The sequence below is a fragment of the Lactuca serriola genome, chromosome 1, assembly GCF_051521515.1.
Source record: "Lactuca serriola cultivar US96UC23 chromosome 1, Lser_US96UC23_V15, whole genome shotgun sequence".
NCBI lineage: Eukaryota > Viridiplantae > Streptophyta > Magnoliopsida > Asterales > Asteraceae > Lactuca > Lactuca serriola.
In genome coordinates this window covers 121,586,342-121,605,240 of record NC_136408.1, presented here as the reverse complement: position 1 = coordinate 121,605,240, position 18,899 = coordinate 121,586,342, and positions in this window count along the sequence as shown.

Genomic DNA, 18,899 nt, shown 5'->3' with positions numbered 1-18,899 from the left:
AAGGGATTTTGGTATATAATATAGGACTTAAAATTCATACTCGAAAGTACGTGAAATGTCTCACAAAACTTAGTATAAAACAGATTTACGTATGAAAATGTCCATTTGTTCTTGTATATGAAAATATCTCTTTTATATAGTGTTTCTAGTATGCAAATGTTCATGATTTTCTCGTAAACTATACCTATTATAGTTTTTCAAAGTGTGTGCTTCGTTCGTATAGTAAATCCTAGTGTAATGCTTACTTGTTATGAAAAGTATAACATTTAAAGTGACATAAATGATCACATATACTTAAAGTATAAATAAAGTGTTTGATTCATATATATATATATATATATATATATATATATATATATATATATATATATATATATATATATATATATATATATAAACATATTTTATTTCCAAAAGACAAGATGTTATCGAGAATATATATTGCATACAAAAGTTCCCATATAGTAGTTATGAATCATATATGATTTACTTGAATAAAAGAGTATATAGTGAAACTTTATGTTACACACGATAATAACCGTGTGTTTACTTGTATTCCCCCCCCCCCCCCCTTTAAAAGTGTATAAAAAGCATTGATAAAACATTTGAAAGTTTAGTTTATAGGGGTATGAACTCACTTGATAGATTGGAGAAAGCGAGATGAAAATCGAGCAGAACTTCGACTTGGAAAAGTTGATTTTTCTCAGGATTCTCGGGAGTCTCGGGAGTGTAGAACCTTCCTTCGGAACTTGAGTGTGAAAACAGGGGCTTCGGGAGGGCTTCGGGAGCTTAACTGCAGAGTTTCAGCACGAGAGATAAAAGAATGGAGCACCTAAACTCGACACCCCAAGAATTCTATTTATAGGGGTAGATTTTGGGTGCCACGTCGTGGCAAAGGATGGCCACGTCGTGGGGAGCAATCCTATCCTCTTCCATTGACAAGATGCCATCAATCATGTTGCCACGTCGCGGCCAACTGTGCCACGTCGTGGCAAGCCTGACAGCCTTGGATTTCGGGTCTCGAACTTGTAAAATCCGTAACTTTCGCGTACGAGCTCCGTTTTTGAAGTTCTTTATATGCACGCGCAGGTGAGAATATACTCTACAACTCTCGTTTAGACTTTGTCGGCTAGTTTTGATTTTATTTTTAATTATTTATTTTTAACAGGACGGACCTGGAAAAGTCCGTTTAAATTCCATAACTCCTTCATCCGATGACCATATTCATCAGACTTTTTACCGTTGCGCTACTTTGGTTGAGACCTTCGATTCTTATTTAGGTTGTTTCTGACTTCGATGACCATATTCAATACAATAATTTTTAGCTGTCTACTATTATATCCGGATCTTGGAAAAATCATAACTTCCTCATACGAAGTCAGATTTCGACGTTCTTTTTATGTACCCTCACAGTTTAATGATATCTACAAATTTCATTTAGATACTTAAAGCTAAAAACTATTGTATTGAAACATCACGTTTTTCGTTAATCGGTGTTGCCGGTTTTGTCGGAAATCTTAGAATGGTCATAACTTGTTCGTTATAACTCAGATTTTTGTGTTCTTAGTATTTCTGTAAACCTTGACACAATATCTAGCATAGTAGGTAACCCAATAGAGACTTTTGTACATTTTATTTTCAAAGTTAATTTCATTAATTCAAAAGTGGTTACAATACTTGACTTTTTAGGTCATTACATAGAGTCGAAATATCGGGTTGTCACATGAACCCATCAACCCATTTGAATTTCTAGCATAATACAACTTGACACTATTATAAAGCTGTGTGTCCCAATCCTCTCATGATTGGATCAAGGTCAAGTCCACAACCTCCTGAAATGTGGCTACACTTCATAATCACGTAGGTAACTCCTTTCCATGTATTTGCACATAAATTTATCAAAGGAATTATTAAGAACTTAAAATTCAACCTGGCTAATTTGTAGAACTGAACACATACCTGGGATGAATGCTTCATCTGTTCCAATCTATAAGTATGAGCTTTCCACATTGAATTCAACTCCTAACATTATATTAGGAGGGAATTGGGTGTCTTATCATTATAGAATTAAATGGACTTTAATCCCATCCCGATTACAGACTTGTGCACTAAGTCTCTTGTCAGACCTTTAGTCAAGTAATCTGCCAAATTTTGTTGCGATTTCACAAACTCAACCGAAATCACACCATTCATGATTAGTTCTCTTATCATACTATGTCTAACACCTAGGTGTCTAGACTTGCCTTTTATAAACCTGGCTATATGCCTTATCCAAAGCGGCAACACTATCATAAAGGATAGAAATAGGTGCTATCGGTTTAGACCACAAAGGAATCTCATAGACTAAATTCCTTAGCCACTCGGCTTCTTTACCAGCAGCTGCTAACGCAACAAACTTAAATTCCATTGTTGAGTTTTTAATGCAAGATTGCTTCTTGGAAGCCCAAGAAATGTCACCTCCCCCAAGCAAGAATACCCAACCAGAAGTTGAGGAATGGTCCTCCATGTTGGTAGTCCAACTTGCATCTGAATGACCTTCTAAAACCGAAGGACTCCCCAAGTAACTCAAACCATAATTCTGATGGGTTTGAGCCATAAGAACTTTCCTATGTGCACATGCAAACCCTAATGCTTGGATCTAGGTTTCTCTAATTGAACATGCAATGTATCCAAGTCTTACAATTCTAGATCTAGTGTAAACAATTGAATCATATCATATAAAACAGATCTAGAAGAGTACCTTAAGTTGCTTGCTTGAAACTTCTTGTTCTTGGAGCTTAGAGTCACAATTGTCACTCCTCTAATGGCTTACAAACACCACCTAGCAAGAGGATGATATTGAGAGAGAGAGAGAGAGGAGGGTAAGAAATCGGCCCTAGGGTTTCTTGCCTGGCATGAATGCCGATTTCCCTCACCCAAGGGATCTATTTATACTATAAGCTATTAGGGTTTCACCCTTAACCCTAATTGAATAACTTAGGCCCTAAGAAATCCAAAGATCCTCCTAGATATTAGGCTTAGACGATTTTAAGATCTCCTAACCCTAAAATCCATCCACCCTTATATCCATAAGGATACATAGCCCAAAACACAACTATCACACATTTGACACTTATGATGTTTGTTCTTTATTTTTGGGTGTTGAGGGGAGACTCGGCAAGTTGGCGTCTAGACTCGCCGAGTATGGTCGCGGATTTGGATGCGAGTTTACAGCTGGACTTGGCGAGTTCATGAGTGGACTCGGCGAGTCCATGCTGTTTAATGAAACCCTAATTTCCAGGGTTTGAGACCTATTTAGAGGGTCTTATGGCCGTCATTTGCGGCCACCAAACCCCCAGAGAGCAACCCTAAAGGGATCTAGAGCATTTGTGAGGAAGGAGAGGCAATCTTGAGCTTTTGTGGGTGTTTTTGCAAGAAGGAAGTGTTCAAGGCAAGAAGAGGCTGAACGAGGTGCGATTTTGGTGGTCTTTGAGCTCCTAGAGACTGTATTGAGGTATTATTCTCGGACCTTCTTCAGTTTTTAGTGTTGATTCTTAGTGTTAGGGTTTTCTAACCCTTTTAGAGGTTGATTAAGTGGAGTAGTTGGTCCCTTCTCGAGTTGTGTTCTGGATCTGGACCCAAAGAGGTCCAGAGACCTTAACCCTTGGAGCTTTATGAGTTATTTTGGGAGTCTTGGGCTTGGAATGTTATTTTTGGGGCTAAATCACCATTTTGGACCATTTAGTTGTTATATGTGTGTCAAGGTCCGAACTTTAAGTGATTATCATGCTTGGGCAGGCCAGATCTATGATTGCATGGAACAGATCTGAACTCAGAAGCTGTTTTGAGTTTGTGCATGGCATGAACTCGCTGAGTCCGAAGAACAGACTCGACGAGTAGTATGAAGGTTGCCCGTTAATCACTCAGTGAATGGACTGTCGAGTTGGGGGAAATGACTCGGTGAGTCAGGGAGAGTCAGGGGTCTGAGTTCAAGATTGGAACTCGCTGAGTTGTTCTTGAGACTCGGCGAGTTGAGTCGGGGTGGCCCCGTGATTCATGTCAGCTGGAACTCGTCGATCTGGGGGAAGTACTCGACGTACCAAGAGAGGGTCTAAAGGAGTCAGTGGACACGTGTAGACTCGCCGAGTTGCCCTAGTGCACTCGACGAGTCGGGTCAAAGTTTGACCGTTGACCTTGTTGACTTTTAGGGTTGAGTTCAGTTGTATTTATGAGAGTATTTACCTTGTGTGATTAGGCGGAGGCTAGGTCACATTTCTACCGAGTTAGACACTTACCGAGACACCAAGGTGAGTCTTCTCACTATACATTACCTAGAGTGGTACTATGCGATGACCAGAGGGGCTTATGTGTTATGTATCAGATTATGTGCTATGTGATATGTGTATGTTGTATGATGATATAGACCGGACCAGAGGGTCCAACGAGCTATGACCGGACCAGAGGGTCCAACGAGCTATGGGACTGGAGGGTCCCGCTGAGACACATCGACCGGAGGGTCGTATTATAGCCTCGAGTGGCGTATGTGTTGTATGTGGTATTTTGGGGAACTCACTAAGCATTCATGCTTACAGATGTTGTGTTATGTGTTTCAGGTACTAGTGATGAGCGCGGGAAGGCGCCGACATGATTCGTACACACACGTATTGGAGTTTTTGTAGAGATTCTGGGGAGATGTTTTGTGACAATAACATTTGATACAATGTATTTGACATTATTTTATGAATGAATGAATGTTTTAAAAATGAAAAAGTATTTTGAAAATTTACGTTGTTACAAGTTGGTATCAGAGCCTTGGTTTGAGGGATTCGAATGGATCTTCGGGCGTATTTGAACTCAAACTGAGGAATTTAGGAAAATTTTGATAATGAAGTAATTTTTTTTTGAAAAGAGTAAAAGAGTTTTGAGACAAACAGAGCAGAGCCGTGTGTACAATCAGGCAGCGCCCGAACGACGAATTCCCCAAAAGTACCCTTACGTTATGTGTTATGAGATATGTTACATTATGCATGCTAGAGTAGACTAAGTATACATATTAGGACTAGAGTGGCCTGATTTGTGATGCCTTAGCCTATGAGTTTTCTGCTGCTGAGATGCTTTGAGGGCGAGTAGATAGCAGTTAGGAGCTTATGAGAATAGAGTACTTGTAATCCAAGATCCAAGGAGGAGGACTTGAAGTGAATGCTGATGCGGTGTGGTCAGTAGTATTGGGCCCGTACTACTGAAGACACTGGATCAGTGGGCATTTCAAGTAAGAATCTTTTGGACAACGCAGGACAAGTAGGGTTGCGTCATTGAGTATGAGTATGTTCGATCGAATCTCTGATAATTTTTGTTGTATTTCAGAGGCATCATGGTTGGGACTCGACACACACCTGAGATCAGTGTTGTCAGCGACGAGGAGATCCGTCGATTGATTCATGAGGAGGTGGCTGCTGCCATCCGGGCTGAGATTCCTGAGATGTTTGGGGACATCAAGACCACATTGATTGAGACTTTTGATGAGCGGTACGCAACATTGACTGAGGCTGCTGCAGCTGCAGCTACTGCTGCTGCCAGACCTCAGGGAGGTGACTCGTTGTTGTTCCAGGAGTTCAGCAACACGAAGCCACGAGAGTTCGACAGGACGCAGGACCTGATTGCTGCTATGAGATGGATCTTTGACATCGAGGGATGTTTCTATATGTGTTCTTGTCCAGAGCACTTGAGGGTTCGGTTCGCCTTGAACCAGCTCCGCCTGGGAGCGAAGGATTGGTGGAAGTTCGTGACAGAGAACTTCACTTTGGCTGAGATTTCCGAGGTGACTTGGGAGAGGTTCATCACTATGTTCCGAGAGGAGTATGTTCCTCCGGTGGAGAGGGAACGGTTGATTCAGGAGTTCTTGACCCTCAAGCAGGGTATTAATTCTGTGACAGTCATCACCAGGAAGTTTCATGAGAGGGCGATGATTTGCCCTGAGCAGGTGTCGACTGAGTAGGCTCGTATGAGCCGTTATCTAAGTGTGCTGAGGAGAGATATTCAGGAGTTTGTGGCGAACTCGACTTACTGGACATTTGCTGAGATCCAGTCGAATGCCTGGAAGAGGGAGATCGAGCTGGAGACTCAGGCCACAGAGGAGGCCGAGTCCCAGAGTTTGGATCGGCGGCCGGCTCAGTCTCAGCCGGCAGCCAAGCGGGCTAGACCCGTTGATTCGAGATTTGGGGGCGCGAAGGGCCGCACTTGTGGGAAGTGCGGTAAGTGTCACGAAGGGTCATGCAGGGCTGGGGTGTGCTACAAGTGTGGGAAGGAGGGGCATATCGCGAGGGATTGCCCCAAGGGATTTTCGGTTTGCTTTCATTGCAACCAGACCGGCCATCGGAAGGCCGAGTGCCCGCAGCTTCTTCAGGGATCAGCGTAGGGATCTGCGCCTGTTGCTAGGGCTACCGAGGTTCAGCCGGTGAAGAACGAGGCCCCGAAGGCTCGTGGGAGAGCATTTCAGTTGACCGCGGAGGAGGTCCGTGCGGCGCCAGATGTTGTGGGTGATATGTATTCTTTTTTCATCTTTTATTCGAGTTGGGTTTTTATGCTTATATGATGTTATGCGTAGGTACTTTTCTTGTGAGTTATGTGCCTGCATTGGTATTATTTGACTCGGGTGCGAGTCGGTCGTTTGTTTCCTTAGCATTTGGTCAGCATATTAGTGTCCGTCGAGAGGCGTTGGATCGGCCTCTGCGAGTTTCCATAGCTGATGAGCGAGCAGTGTATGCTTCGGATGTGATTCGAGGATGTGTCCTTAAGATCTTCGGTGTGGAGTTCCCGATAGATCTGGTTCCGATCGCGATGGGGAACGTGTGTGTTATAGTGGGTATGGATTGGATGAGCCGATATGGAGCTGTGATAGACTGCGAGCGTTAATTGGTGACGATTTGAGACCCTAGTGGGGGAGTTATTACAGTGTACGGTGAGGGTACACATACGGAGTCGGCATTCTGTTTGGCCGCCAGAGCGAGACAGAGCCTACAGCAGGGCTGTAGGGGTTTTGTGGCATATGTGATGGATGCGAGGGTTGATTCAGAAAGACCGAAGTCAGTTGATGAGGTCCCGATAGTGCGTGAGTTTCCGGATGTGTTTCCAGAGGAGTTGTTGGGTGTGCCTCCGGAGAGGCAGGTAGAGTTCGGTATTGAGTTGGTTCCGAGAGCTGTGCCTATCGCCAAGGCGCCTTATCGCCTTGCGCCTCCGGAGATGCAGGAGTTATCCTTCCAGCTTAAGGAGCTGTTGGGGAAGGGGTTTATCAGGCCGAGTAGTTCGCCTTGGGGGGCGCCTATTCTTTTTGTCAAGAAGAAGGATGGTACACTCCGAATGTGCATTGATTATCGTGAGTTGAAATGGGTAACGGTCAAGAACTGTTACCCATTGCCGAGGATTGATGATTTGTTCGATCAGTTGCAGGGAGCATCTTGGTTCTCTAAGATCGATTTGAGGTTTGGTTATCATCAGGTGAGGGTACGAGAGGAGGACATCCAGAAGACAGCATTCCGGACTCGTTATGGGCATTACGAGTTCGTGGTGATGCCTTTCGGACTCACCCACGCACCGGCGGTGTTCATGGATCTCATGAACAGGGTGTGCAGACCGATGTTGGATCGCTCAGTGATCGTGTTCATCGACGACATATTGGTGTATTCAAGGTCCAGAGAGCAGCATGAGGAGCATTTAAGGGAGATCCTTGGAGTTCTGAGATCGGAGAGGCTTTATGCCAAGTTCTCAAAATGTGAGTTCTGGTTATGAGAGGTTCAATTTTTTGGGCACCTCGTTAACCAGAAGGGGATATTGGTCGATCCGGCCAAGGTAGAGGCGGTCATGAGGTGGGAGGTGCCGAGATCACCCACCGAGATCAGGAGTTTTCTGGGTTTGGCTGGCTACTATCGGAGATTTATTAAGGATTTCTCCAAGATCGCCGTGCCACTCACCAAGTTGATCCAGAAGGGTGTTGCATTTTCTTGGGGTCCGGAGCAGCAGACCTCGTTCGAGACACTTCGCTAGAGATTATGCGAAGCCCCAGTGTTAGTCCTTCCGGAAGGGATGGAGGATTTTGTGGTATATTGTGATGCATCAATATTCGGGTTGGGAGCGGTGCTCATGCAGAGGGGGCATGTGATAACATATGCATCGAGGCAGCTCAAGCCTCATGAGTCGAGATATCCCACTCATGATTTGGAGTTGGGAGCGGTAGTGTTCGCTCTCAAAATCTGGAGACATTACCTGTATGGGGTTCGGTGTATGATATACACGGACCACAAGAGCTTGAAGTATTTGATGGACCAGCCCAACCTGAATATGCGCCAGAGAAGGTGGTTGGACGTGGTTAAGGATTATGATTGTGAGATCCTATACCACTCGGTCAAGGAGAATGTTGTAGCTGATGCATTGAGCCGTGGGGCGGAAGGTGACCCATTTCGAGATGTCTGTTTGAGAATGACAATGATGACCCCGGTGTTGGATGCTATTCGTGGGGCCCAGGTTGAGGCTGTGAAGCCAGAAAGCCAGAAGAAAGAGCGAGTTGTCGGGTTAGTATCGGAATTAGTTACCAATAGCCGGGGGTTGATGACATTTCAGGGTCGGATTTGGGTACCGTCTGTGGGCGACACGCGTACCATTTTGATGGAAGAGGCTCATCGATCGAAATTCTCGATCCATCCCGGGGCCACTAAGATTTATTTGGACCTGAAAAAGGATTATTGGTGGCCCTGTATGAAGAGGGATGTCGGATGGTTTGTAGAGAGGTGCTTGACCTGCCACAGAGTGAAGGCCGAGCACCAGCATCCACATGGTAAGCTGCAACCATTAGAGTTTCCCGAATGGAAATGGGAACAGATTACCATGGATTTCATCACCAAATTGTTGAGAATCGCGAGGGGTGTTGATGCAATTTGAGTGATTATGGAAAGATTGACGAAGAGTGCTCACTTCCTGGCCATCAGTGAGAGCTCTTCCGCGGAGAAGTTGGCGGAGATCTACGTGAGAGAGGTGGTATCGCGGCATGGAGTGCTGATCTTGATTGTCTCAGATCGAGATGTATGTTTCACTTCTAGATTCTGGAAGAAGTTTCATGAGGAATTGGGTATGAAACTGCATTTTAGTACCGCATACCACCCACAGACTGATGGGCAGAGTGAGCAGACGATTCAGACGCTCGAGGACATGCTCCGGGCATGTGTGTTGGATTTTGGCGGGAGTTGGGACACGTATTTGTCCTTGGCGGTGTTTTCTTATAACAACAGCCATCATTCGAGCATTGGCATGCCGCCCTTTGAGCTGTTGTATGGGAGAAGGTGTCGAACCCCTATTTGCTAGGGAGAAGTAGGGCAGCGTGTGATGGGCAGCACCGAGATTGTGCTTCAGACGACAGAGCAGATCCAGCAGGTCAGGCAGAGGTTGCTGACCGCTCAGAGTCGTCAGAAGAGTTATGCGGACACACGCCGGTCCGAGCTCGAGTTTCAGGTTGGCGACTTCGTGCTCCTGAAGGTCTCTCCTTGGAAAGGAGTGATCCGATTCAGGAAGAGGGGCAAGTTGGGCCCCCGATATATTGGTCCTTTTAGGGTAATCGCTAGGGTAGGCAGGGTAGCCTATTGGTTGGAGTTTCCAGCAGAGTTGGGTCGGATTCATGACACTTTCCACGTGTTGCAGTTGCAAAAGTGTATAGCCGACGAGTCGGCAGTGGTGCCATTAGAAGATATTCATGTGGATGCGAGCCTGAATTATGCTGAGAGACCAGTGGCGATCAGGGATCGGAAGATCAAGGTTCTGAGGAACAAGGAAGTACCTCTGGTGTAGGTCCAGTGGCAACATCGGAAAGGGTCAGATTTGACTTGGGAACCGGAGCGCGAGATGTAGGAGCAGCATCCGGAGTTGTTTGCAGAGTGAGACTTCGAGGACGATGTCTGGTTTTAGTGGGGGAGAATTGTAACACCTGGATTCCCAGGTATGATGTTTGTTCTTTATTTTTGGGTGTTGAAGGGAGACTCGGCAAGTTGGCGTCTAGACTCGCCGAGTATGGTCGCGGATTTGGATGCGAGTTCACAGCTGGACTTGGCGAGTTCATGAGTGGACTCGGCGAGTCCATGCTGTTTAAAGAAACCCTAATTTCCAGGGTTTGAGACCTATTTAGAGGGTCTTATGGCCATCATTTGCGTCTACCAAACCCCCAGAGAGAAACCCTAAAGGGATCTAGAGCGTTTGTGAGGAAGGAAAGGCAATCTTGAGCTTTTGTGGGTATGTTTGCAAGAAGGAAGTGTTCAAGACAAGAAGAGGATGAAGGAGGTGCGATTTTGGTGGTCTTTGAGCTCCTAGAGACTGTATTGAGGTATTATTCTCGGACCTTCTTCAGTTTTTAGTGTTGATTCTTAGTGTTAGGGTTTTCTAACCCTTTTAGAGGTTGATTAAGTGGAGTAGTTGGTCCCTTCTCGAGTTGTGTTCTGGATCTGGACCCAAAGAGGTCCAGAGACCTTAACCCTTGGAGCTTTATGAGTCATTTTGGGAGTCTTGGGCTTGGAATGTTATTTTTGGGGCTAAATCACCATTTTGGACCATTTAATTGTTATATGTGTGTCAAGGTCCGAACTTTACGTGATTATCATGCTTGGGGAGGCCAGATCTATGATTGCATGGAACAGATCTGACCTCAAAAGTTGTTTTGCGTTTGTGCATGGCATGAACTCGCCGAGTCCGAAGAACAGACTCGGCGAGTAGTATGAAGGTTGCCCGTTAATCACTCAGTGAGTGGACTGTCGAGTTGGGTGAAATGACTCGGTGAGTCAGGGAGATTCAGGGGTCTGAGTTCAAGATTGGAACTCGCCGAGTTGTTCTTGAGACTCGACGAGTTGAGTCGGGGTGGCCCCGCAATTCATGCCAGGTGGAACTCGTCGAGCTGGGGGAAGTACTCGACGTGCCAAGAGAGGGTCTAAAGGAGTCAGTGGACACGTGTAGGCTCGCTGAGTTGCCCTAGTGCACTCGACGATTCGGGTCAAAGTTTGACCGTTGACTTTGTTGACTTTTAGGGTTGAGTTCAGTTGTATTTATGAGAGTATTTACCTTATGTGATTAGGCGGAGGCTAGGTCACATTTCTACCGAGTCAGACACTTACCGAGACACCGAGGTGAGTCTTCTCACTATACATTACCTAGAGTGGTACTATGCGATGATCAGAGGGACTTATGTGTTATGTATGAAATTATGTGCTATGTGATATTTGTATGTTGTATGATGATATAGACTGGACCGGAGGGTCCAACGAGCTATGACCGGACCAGAGGGTCCAACGAGCTACGGGACTGGAGGGTCCCACTAAGACACATCGACCGGAGGGTCGTATTATAGCCTCGAGTGGCGTATGTGCTGTATGTGGTATTTTGGGGAACTCACTAAGCATTCATGCTTACAGATGTTGTGTTATGTGTTTTAGGTACTAGTGATGAGCGCGGGAAGGTGCCGGCATGATTCGTACACACACGCATTGGAGTTTTTGTAGAGATTCTAGGGAGATGTTTTGTGACAATAACATTTGATACAATGTGTTTGACATTATTTTATGAATGAATGAATGTTTTAAAAATGAAAAATTATTTTGAAAATTTACGTTGTTACACCCCTTTATTCAATTAATCTCTTTAAGTCACCAAATTGATTCTTAATTAATATATGACTTATATTAGTCAAATAATATTATTATTCCTTTAATATATTATTCTCATAATATATTAACAATAATATCTCTTCTCTCTTTACAAATCATCCTGTCAAGTTGCTATGGTGAAGGCAACCCAAAAGGACCATGCACAACCGGGTCAAGTACTTACCAAATATAGTTACAGCCTTAGACACTAATCCAACAGTCTCCCACTTGGATAAGTCTAGTAACTATATATGCAAACACAATCCGATTAGTAATTGTAGCTCTTAAAGATGCTGTCAAACTCTGATCTTATCAGTATCCTGTCCTTTAGATAAGGAATCGTACAGTCCTCTGTTTACATATTGTGCGGACAATCTCATGGAACTTATTGTCCAACAGTTGGTTTCTTGATCTCAGATTCATTTGACATAGAACTTAATTGAACACATCAATTCAGTCCTGACCGGGCCCAACACATAAGTCGAATCAAATCATTGAGGGGCCCTGATATCGCTTTTACCCTCGTAGGATAAAAGTAACAGATAAACTTCGACTTATATGCATTTACTATTTACTAATCAATTATACATAACAATGCGTTTTATGAAATCAATTTACTGATGCGGTTTCACATTGTCAATGCACAACTAATTAATAAACAATAAACCATATATCTTGGTTTTCAGACCATATGATATTATCGTCTTGCGATCACTTGCGTTACGTTCCATAAAGTGATTCCAGCAAGTGCGGGTTTATTCCAATGCTCAAAACTTGTTCATAAGCACTCATGAACGTTGCAGCAAACCTTTGCTATGTCTAATACCTTTTAGACAATCTACACACCAATTCATGACAATCTTCATTCATACCTACTTCCAACATATGAACGATTGTGGACCATTCGAATAATTCGATTATTCTTAATAACTCAATTATTCAGGAAGTCAAAACATGCAAAGTGAAACAATAGTTAAACAATTAACATAAGACAGTAGCTTTACTTATAAATAATACTCCTTTATTTAATCATCAAATGTCAATTACATTTATCTATTACATGTTTCCAAAGTATCTAATCTAAACTAATATTGTCTCTCAGCCCAATGCTCCTAGTGTGCTGCAAATTCTTAAACCTACTCAGTCCCTTCGTAAGCGGATCTGCTGGGTTATCCTCTGACAATACCCTCTTTACTACGAGGTGTCCTTGTTCTACTCGATGTCTAATAAAGTGATATTTTCTGTCGATATGCCGAGATGTACCATGATCCCTCGGTTCCTTGGTCAAGGCAACCGCTCCTTCATTATCACAGAAAATTTCCATAGGCTCCTTTATGGCAGGCACAACTCCAAGGTCACCAATGAAGTTTTTCCATAGGCTCCTTTATGGCAGGCACAACTCCAAGGTCACCAATGAAGTTCTTCAACCACATCTCCTCCTTTGACGCTTTACTCGCTGCAATGTACTCTGATTCGTATGTTGAATCGACTATGGTCTCTTGCTTTGAACTTTTCCAAGTCACTGCTCCTCCATTAAGGGTAAAGACCTAGCCCGACTGCGAATGATAGTTGTCCCTGTTGGTCTGGAAGCTTGCGTCACTATACCCTTGTACCTTTAAGTCATCACTCCCTCCGAGGACTAAAAACCATTCCTTGGTCCTCCGAAGGTACTTAAATATATTCTTCACCGCAATCCAATGGGCTCTGCCAGGTTTCCCTTGATATCTACTGACCATGCTCAAAGCAAAGGCCACATCAGGGTGAGTACAAGTCATAGCGTACATGATTGAGCCAACTGTGGAAGCGTAGGGTACTCAACTCATCTCAGCTATCTCGGCTTCTATACTCGGACTCTGAGTCTCACTCAATTTGGCATTACTCTGTATCGGTAGTTCTCCCTTCTTCGAGTTTTCCATACTAAAACGTTTTAGTACCTTATCCAAGTAAGTATTTTGACTAAGTCCTATTAGTCTCTTACTTCGTTCTCTTACTATCCTTATTCCCAAAATATAGGAAGCCTCTCCGAGGTCCTTCATAGCGAAGCACTTCCCGAGCTAGGACTTAACCTCCTGCAGAGTCGGGATGTCGTTTCCTATGAGCAGTATGTCATCGACATACAAAACGAGGAAACTAACTATACTCCAACTGGCCTTGACATATACACATGATTCATCTTCACTTCGTACAAATCCAAACTCTTTGACTTTCTCATCGAAGAAAAGATTCCATCTACGAGATGCTTGCTTAAGTCCATAAATGGACTTCTCAAGCTTGCACACTTTATTGGGATGCTTCGGATCGACAAACCCTTCTGGATGAGCCATGTAAACATCCTCATCCAACTTCCCATTAAGGAAAGCGGTCTTGACATCCATCTGCCATATCTCATAATCATGAAATGCAGCAATGGCTAGCATCACCCTAATAGACTTTATTTTAGCAACTGGTGAGAAGGTCTCATCATAGTCAACTCCGGGAGTTTGATTAAAGCCCTTCGCCACCAATCGTGCCTTATACGTGTGCACATTCCCATCCACGTCAGTCTTCTTCTTGAAGATCCATTTGCACCCAACCGTCTTATGTCCGGGTACATTGTCAACCAAATTCCAAACTTGGTTGTCATACATGGACTAAATCTCGCTGTCCATCGCCTCTTTCCATTTTGCAGACTTTGGGCCTTCCATGGCTTCCTTATAGCTATTAGGTTCATCTAGATTTATTAGTGTACCATCACTAATATACATGTTCCCTTTGGTAGTAATATGAAAGCCATAAAACTGGGGTTGAACTCTAAATCTTTCGGAACGTCTAAGAGGTAATGACTCGTCAATCGGTTCAACCAGAGTTTCCTCCTTGGGTTGAGCGCCAGCGTTAGAGGTTCCTTCATCGCTCGACTCTTGAATCTCTTCAAGATCGATTTGCCTCCCACTGTCCCCTTGGCTTTTGAGTTCTCGCTCTTGGAAAACTCCTCTCCTTGCAACAAAGACAACATTGTCACTCGGCCTATAGAAGAGATATCCAAAGGATTTCTGTGGGTAGCCGATGAAAATACATCGCTCACTACGAGGTTCGAACTTGTCGTGAGTTTCTCGTCTTATGAAAACTTCACAACCCCAAACCTTGATATGTGCCAACGAGGGAGCTTTCCCTGTCCACATCTCGTGAGGTGTTTTGGCAACCTTCTTTGTAGGGACTCGGTTAAGGATATGTGTGGCGGTCTCTAAGGCATACCCTTAGAATGAGATAGGTAGCAAAGCACGACTCATCATAGAACGAACCATGTATAATAGGGTTCGATTACGCCTTTCTGCCACACCATTCAACTGCGGTGTCCTAGGTGGCGTCAATTGCGAAATTATTCCGCATTCCTTGAGATAGTCGTGGAATTCAAGACTTAGGTACTCTCCTCCTCGATCGGATCGAAGCATCTTGATTTTCCTGCCCAATTGATTCTCCACTTCATGTTTGAACTCTTTGAACTTTTCAAATGTTTCTGACTTGTGCTTGATTAAGTAAATATACCCATATATACTATAATCGTCGGTGAAAGTCACGTAGAAGCGATTCCCATCCTTTGTGGTGGATCTAAAGGGCCCACACACATCGGTGTGTATGAGATCCAGTAAACCCTCACTCCTCTCACAAGTGCCAGCGAAGGGTGACTTGGTTATATTTCCAAGTAAACAAGATTCGCACGTGTCATCTTCCCTAAGGTCGAATGATTCCAACACTCCATCCTTTTGGAGTTGGGCTATGTGCTTCTTGTTGACATGTCCAAGATGACAATGCCACAAAGATGCTTTATCCATACTATTGGAAGAATCGATACACAACACATCATTTCCTAGGTTATCTACAACCATAACAGTTTCATAAATTCCATTACAAGGCATTGCTTCAAAATATAAAACACCATTTAGATAAGCATAAATCGAACCATTCTCATTATTAAACGAATATCTAAATCCTTGTCTAAATAAACCATGAAAAGAAATGATGTTTCTTGCTATATCTGGCGAGTAGCAACAATTATTTAAATCTAAATTCAAACCATTACTAAGCACTAAATAATACACTCCAATCTTGGTAACAGGCGACGATCTTCTGTTCCCCATGATTAGATTTATTCTTCCAAGCTCCACATCCCTATTTCTTCCTAGTCTCTGCAAATCAGAACAAATGTGATAACAACATCCTATATCAAGAACCCAAGAAATAGCATGAGATGAATCATTAGATTTAATTGTGTAAATACCTGCGAAAGATGGCTTGATCTTCCCATCCTTGATGGATTGCAGATATTCCGGGCAGCTTCTCTTCCAATGCCCTATTTTATGGCAATGGTGGCACTCTGCCTCCTTTGGGTTTGGGTTAGGCTTAGCAGGATCAACATTGGTCCCACTAGAAGAGGAATCATCTTGGGACTTTCCCTTGTGGTGGTTCTTTGAAGAAGCCTTCCTCTTCTTGCCCCTTCCCTGCCCAATAGCCAAAACAGGAGCAGCGGGTGGATTGGGAGTTGGTGCAACAGACTTGTCCTTGAGGTTGCTCTCAGCAGTCCTTAGGATCCCTTGGAGTTTGCTTAGGGTGACCTCTTCCTTGTTCATGTGGTAGGTCATCCTAAATTGGTTGTAACATGAGGGCAAGGAGTGAAGAACAATGTCGATAGCCAAATCTTCCCCAAAGTTGACATTCAACTTGCGAAGATGATCAACATACCTTTGCATCTTTTGCAAGTGCACGGTTAGAGACTCTCCACTTCCCATTTTAACAGTGATCATATTCGTTATGATCTCATATCGCTCTTGTCTCGTGCTTTGGTGGTATCTTTCCATCAAGTCTAGATGCATCTTATAAGGATACATGTCCTCATAGGACTTTTGGAATTCGGAGTTCATTATGGCTATCATGATGCAATGGACTTTCATTGCATCACGTTCATGGGTCTCAAAGACAGCCATTTCTTCAAGAGTTGCAGTTTGTGACAAGCCGATATTTCAACTCTTTGTAATGACCTAAAAAGTCAAGTATTGTAACCACTTTTGTGTCAAAGAAATTAACTTTGATAATAAAATGTCCAAAAAGTTTCTATTTAACTACCTGCTATGTTTAATATCATTAAACCGAGATCGTACGTAAAAAGAATGCCCAAATCCGGCTTCGCTTACTAAAGTTAAGATTTTTCCAAGTTCAGCTTAGCAACAGACAGCTAAAAACTCGAATCGAAGATCGAACGACTTTTGGCCGGAATGACCTAAACGAGAATCGAAGGTCTCGACAATGGTATTTCAGCGGTAAAAAGTCTGGCAAAAACCGACGTCAGATAAAGAAGTTATGAATTTTTAAAAAAATTCCTTAATCACGTCATTTTAATAAATAAATAATAAAAATAATTTCGGAATTTGCCGACGGAGTCTAAACGAAAGTTGTAGAGCGTAGTCTCACCTACGCGTGGATATAAAGACCATCGAAAACGGAATTCGTATGAAGATACGAATTTTAGAAGTTTATTAAATAAATTATATATAAATTTAATTATAAACTCTTGGTATTATCCGAAGGAGTCAGCTGATAGGGCCGAAGTACGCCCTGCGTACCCTCGTACGCCCCACGTACTCAAGGCCAAGGCCTCAGATCGTCCACGTCCCGGTCTATGCGAAACTAGCCTGTCCCATCCGAAGTTCGAGGCAGTCGAGGACTCGGTCATGCATGACGTACGCGTACGCCCCGCGTACCGAGGCTTCTCAGACCCCCTATAAATATATATGCGAGGGTTCCGGGAAATTCACCCCATTTCTCTCATTTCTCTCACGATATTGCGTCGTTTTCCGTGCCCGCACTACCCCGAAGCCCTGGTCATTTTGCTTAAGTCCCGAAGATCGATTTTACTCCAGAGATTCCCAAGGATCCTGAGAAAAATCCGTTTCCCGAGACGAAACTCTGCCCGGTTTTCCATCTCGCTATCTTCAAACTTTCAAGTGAGTTCATACCCCTTAATTAACCCTTTATAACCACTTTTGTGTCAAAGAAATTAACTTTGATAATAAAATGTCCAAAAAGTTTCTATTTAACTATCTGCTATGTTTAATATCATTAAACCGAGATCGTACGTAAAAAGAATGCCCAAATCCGGCTTCGTTTACTAAAGTTAAGATTTTTCCAAGTTCAGCTTAGCAACAGACAGCTAAAAACTCGAATCGAAGATCGAACGACTTTTGGCCGGAATGACCTAAACGAGAATCGAAGGTCTCGACAATGATATTTCAGCGGTAAAAAGTCTGGCAAAAACCGACGTCAGATAAAGAAGTTATGAATTTTTAAAAAAATTCCTTAATCACGTCATTTTAATAAATAAATAATAAAAATAATTTCGGAATTTGCCGACGGAGTCTAAACGAAAGTTGTAGAGCGTAGTCTCACCTACGCGTGGATATAAAGACCATCGAAAACGGAATTCGTATGAAGAAGATATGAATTTTAGAAGTTTATTAAATAAATTATATATAAATATAATTATAACCTCTTGGTATTATCCGAAGGAGTCAGCTGGTAGGGCCGAAGTACGCCCTGCGTACCCTCGTACGCCCCGCGTACTCAAGGCCAAGGCCTCAGATCGTCCACATCCCGGTCTATGCGAAACTAGCCTGTCCCATCCGAAGTCCGAGGCAGTCGAGGACTCGGTCATGCATGACGTACGCGTACGCCCCGCGTACCGAGGCTTCTCAGACCCCCTACAAATATAGATGCGAGGGTTCTGGGAAATTCACCCCATTCTCTCATTTCTCTCACGATATTGCGTCGTTTTCCGTGCCCGCACTACCCCGAAGCCCTGGTCATTTTGCTCAAATCCCGAAAATCAATTTTACTCCAGAGATTCCCAAGGATCCCGAGAAAAATCCGTTTCCCGAGATGAAACTCTGCCCGGTTTTCCATCTCGCTATCTTCAAACTTTCAAGTGAGTTCATACCCCTTAATTAACCCTTTTTAAATATTCTAAATGTTTTTATATGCTTTCTAAGAGGGGGGAAATACAAGTAAAACACACGACTACTATCGGGTGTTATATATAAAGATTATTATACACTTTTATTAAGTAGAATCATATGTGGTTTATAAACTTTATAGGGAACTCCCGTATACAAAATATATTACAATAGCATTCTATCTTTAAAAATATAAATTGTTGTAATGCATGTGTAAACTAAACATTTTTCCTAGATTTAATGTATATGTGTCTATCTAGGCTCTACAAAA